Source organism: Ipomoea nil, unplaced genomic scaffold (genome assembly GCF_001879475.1).
Source record: "Ipomoea nil cultivar Tokyo-kokei standard unplaced genomic scaffold, Asagao_1.1 scaffold0711, whole genome shotgun sequence".
Classification (NCBI taxonomy): Eukaryota; Viridiplantae; Streptophyta; class Magnoliopsida; order Solanales; family Convolvulaceae; genus Ipomoea; species Ipomoea nil.
Window position 1 is genome coordinate 299,963 of NW_017617139.1, and position 5,038 is coordinate 305,000.

General features: G+C 30.3%; 1 protein-coding gene across 1 annotated transcript in view; it reads left to right on the forward strand.

Moving 5' to 3' along the window:
• The first annotated feature begins 560 nt into the window (after nucleotides 1–560).
• Nucleotides 561–5,038, forward strand: part of LOC109176562 (S-adenosylmethionine decarboxylase proenzyme 4-like) — an 11,065-nt gene continuing 6,587 nt past the window's right edge. The window contains exon 1 of the mRNA XM_019326016.1: nucleotides 561–565. The gene's annotated coding sequence lies outside the window, so the exon portion shown is untranslated. The remainder of the gene's footprint in view (nucleotides 566–5,038) is intronic.

Consider the following 5,038-nt stretch of genomic DNA (forward strand, 5'->3'; position numbering starts at 1 on the left):
TAGTGAATGCATAATTTTATTTTTTATACTTAGCTTGTGTAACAACCAATGTCATGTTCGATGGTAGGATGCTGGATTTGACGGTACAAACTAGCACCTACAAATTTATTGTCGAGAGAGCTCTTCTATAATGGACCTAATCAAAATTCGAGTCTAAAAGATCAAACAATATATATAGTATGTAAAAAATATAAATTTAATTCACTATTTATCCATTAACTTTAGAAATCGTGACATTCAATCCACCCATACCTCTATTATACACCCTAAAATGGTAAAGCCCATGTCTCATTTCGATGGTATATAATATTAAATTTTTTTCTGGTGCTCAAAGTATTAAAATTGTAATTCAAAAATAAAAGAAATCTCATACTTGCATGTTATTATATACATCTATCTCCAATTTTATATATATATATATATATAAACAAAATGATAAATACAATAATTATGCCGTAATAAAGAGTTTTTAAAACTACAACATGCAGCTTAATAACTCAGAATAGATGCAATATAATAGCTGGTAGACAATTTTAAAATGGTAAAGTACATGATTTGGTTTTGTGTTTATTGGTTTGTAATGTTTTGGCTTTAGTGTATCCACTCGAGTAACATCTAAATATAGGAAAGATAGCTAAGCTTTGCATGCTGCCTCCACGTAACATAAACCCTAATCATAATTCTTCTCATGCATTCAATACATCTTTGTTTAAATAATTGTGTCTCTGTTTTCGCAAGCTATCATGTGAATTACTATGGTACTCTGGTCTCTTCTTATGTATCCATTATTATACTCTTCCATTTTGTTTTGTTCTATTTTTTAAATTTGTTCCCCAAAATAAAAATTAAATGGCTATGAGAAATAACAAATGTTTTTATTTTATTTATATTTTTCTATTTTTTAGGCATGGTCTACATTTAAACTTTAAACTACAAGTGTTTGACTTTTTGCTTCATTTATGATGGGAGTAGAAACTCAGAAGTCTGATTTTTTCCTTTTGGACAATATAATGGTTATTGTTGACAGAAAAATAATTGTTTATTTAAATTTTTTAAAAAATATTTTTGAATATCAGTTGGTTGGTAATAACTACGAAAGATTTTTTTTTTTTTTTGAATGATTTGAAAGTTGATTGAAAATATAATTTTTTACAACCAAAAATAAAAAAAAAGTTCCCACCAATTTTTCTAGCATTAACACCCTAATCTCTATATATAATATAGCAGAATCAAGGTAAAAAATTTTTTCCCTCCATTTTGTGCATTTAAGAGTTATGGAATATCAAAGGTTTAGGAACTTAATAATCATCATAAGTCTTTATTTATATATATATATATATATATATATATATATATATATATATATATATATATATATATATATATATATATATATATGAAAGAGATTGTTGAGTTTATACAACACAAAGATGCAAGACAAAAAAAAAATACGTACAAATTTATAAATTCATGTAATCATGAATTAATTTCTACGAGTATTATATATCAATTTTGATTATATAATATGTACTAACTTTTTAATAGTTTGTAATTTTGATTAGTTTTTTAATAATTTATTTACAAAGAAAGTTAGGTAAAGTAAAATTAAGTAGGGAAAAAATTTTTCCGCCTAACTGTGAATGCATATTAATAGATTTGTAAGATCATTATTTTTTTTTGTGTGTGTAAACCACGAGGTGGTCCGGGTCTTTCTCTGTCCGTTTAACTTTGTAAGATCATTATTGCAAATGAGGTTAGCAATATGAATGCACTTTTTGTCATATATTGTCTTTAACATTTAAATATTACAATGTATAACTAAACTTACATTTTTAATAAAATTAATTCTACTATGTATCATAACATTACAACAATACTTATAAATTTTTATCCGTGCATCGCACGGGGCAAATACTAGTTAAGTTAATAGGGCAAGAATTTGAATGCTTAAAAGAAGAAATTTAAGTATATGCTTATAATCCATATATCATCACTTTAAACAAAAGAAGAATTTATAATTGTATGCCATGTGAACTGTCCCTACAAGTTAAACCATATACATTTTGTCACAAACTCTAAAATTAACTAATCTCTAGTAAAATGTTCAAATTGATATCATTACTTCATAGAAACAGGAATTGAAGATGCAGAGAACTCTTTATTTCAGAAATATTGAAAACCAAAACAAAAATAATAATAATAATAATAATAATAATAATAATAATAATAATAATAATAATAATATTAATAATATTAATATTAATAAACAAACAAAACAAACCCAAAAGAAATGTGGGTACATACGGAATCTTTTCCACTAAGCAGACAGTGGGATAGGTGATACTCATTTTTAAAGAAAACAAAAATGATGCCAAAATTGAAAATTATCATCTCCACACTTGAATATTTATATTTGCAACAAGTATTTATCAATTTTCCTTTAGTCTAAAAAATTCTGACCAAAATACAGCCTAGATATATACCATTTTCACGAATTTATATATATATATATATATATATATATATATATATATATATATATATATATATATATATATATATATATATATATATATATATATATATATATATATATAGTTGCACTCCTATGCGAATAGGCGCTCAGGAGAGAAATGCGAATGCATGTCAGTCATTCATGTGTCCAAATCAACAAATCAGATGTAATTTTAAAAAAAAAAAATGACGCGGTGACATTTTTGTAAATAACTCGTGTTGGAAAAAAATAGCACAAATTGACATAAAAAGACATTTTTAGTAGCTATTTTGTGGTAGAATTATTAGTGGGGTTCACTTCCGATTTGGGTCGGATCAAAGTGGGTTCGGATTCTTCGTAGTGAGAGGAAGAGATTGATATATTGTACGCTCAAAACGGATAATGGGTGAATGACATATTGATTCTCAAAGTAGACCCATTTGAGTTGGAAAAATGAAGGGAAAAAGAATGAACTTTTGTCCCGCATTGCTTTGCGAAGTGGGTTTGCACCACTATTTATAAAAGAGTCTTTTCAAGGCTTATTGAATTGTATAGCATAGAGGTTCTTTTTTGCGAACAGGGGAAGAGGGTGCAAATCAATTTCCAGGGTGCAAATCAATTTCCAAAATGAGCCTGAAAAGGGTTGATTCAGGCCTGACTCGTATACGCGGGCACGAATGTCATCGGTCTAAGTTATGCCCACTTTCCGAATAATTTTTCCAACGAGTCTACCGTGGTGCAGCTCTACCGTTTCCTTCTAGAATCGTACACTGCAATAGACATCGTCTACCAGTGTACAGTAGTGCGCAGCGCGGTACGTTGCCCGGTGTACAGTAGTACGCGGTGCGGTATGTTCCGCTACGGTTCACGTCTACTGTTTTCGGAATCGTACGTGACTGTACAGTTCAACTGACTGTTGGGAGGATTAATTCAGCTGTTACGGAATTAATTTCAGATTAATTCCAATTTTGAATTCCAGAATTAATCTCCATGTTCAACAGTCAGTTTTGAAGGTTTTAAACCTGAGTTTAAACGCCGAGAATGAATGTTATCTACACCACCTTCTCCTATATAAGAAGTAGTAGTAGCAGCAGAATTTTACACACAACGAAATTATATTTTCAGCTCTCAAAAACTCTCTTCTTCTACTCCTTTCTTAGCTTATTGTGTTCAAAGATTTGCTCTAGTTCGCCGGGTTCAAAGTTTGGGTGCTCAAACGATTGAACTGTAGTACATTTTATCCTGGGAAACCTACACTACAACGCTCCTATCACTTGTGGGAGGTAGCAAATAAGGTTTTAAGGAAAGAGTGTTTCGCTCGACTCGTACTAAACATCTACCCTAGGTATCCTTTCGTTATTCCCACCACATCCGATCATCCTACCCAGTTTTTACATAAAATAATAATCCTTATTTCGTAGGATTATTATTGAGTTTTTCCAACGGTATATCCAACAACTCGGTCGAACTTTGGTGCAAGTAAATGTGTTATAAGTGCAAGTAGCTGGTGTATCTTTGCAAGTAAAAAGTGCAAGTAAAATCACTTACAAATGCACCTATTTTCACTTACAAGTACAAGTAATTTTACCTTATTAACATTCGTGCACCTAGTTATAACGTCAGGTGCACTTTGTATTTATGCTCAGTGTAATTTTACTTGCACCTGTAATACAATTTTACATGCACTTGTAATACATTTTACATGCATGTAATTTTGCCTTGTTAACATTTATTTATCGGGTGCACCTACTTTCACCTACAAATGCATGTAATTTTGGCTCTACTCTCCCTTACAAGTGCATGTAATTTTGCCTTGTCAACATTCATTGATTGGATTCACCTACTTTCACATAGGTGCACCTAGTTAAAACGTACTATAGGTGCACCTAGATCTGAACACGTGGCGCATGCTAGATTATTCACATTTTGCTCCTAAGCGCGCCATTTGTACCTGAATGCAACTATATATATATATATATATATATATATATATATATATATATATATATATATATATATATATATATATATACACATGAAAAAGTTCAAAATGCGGCGAGACCCTCCCGTGCGGTCGTGCGGCGGGTTTCAGAATACACCAACAGTGTTAACAATATACACCAATAGTGTAAGAGAAACACACAACAATGAAATTCAAAAATACACTAAAAAAATATACAACACACCCAAAAAAATACATCATATACCTCCCTACCACTAATGGTGTATTTCCGAACACTGTGTGGTGCTTTTAGTCCTACCTAATGGTGTGTTGTTGGTGATGCGTACCTAATTTGTGTGTATTTTTGTAGTGCATTTTCTAATGTTAATGGTATATATTTTGCTTAACTATTGGTGTATTCTGAAAGCGGTCGCACGACCGCATGGAAAAGACTCGCCGCAACTGAACTCGACTATATATATATATATATATATATATATATATATATATATATATATATATATTCTTCAAGTTCTAATCATGCTAATAACAGCAAAGGTTAATCAACACGGTTTCCCAAGAAACAAAATCTAGCCAACAAA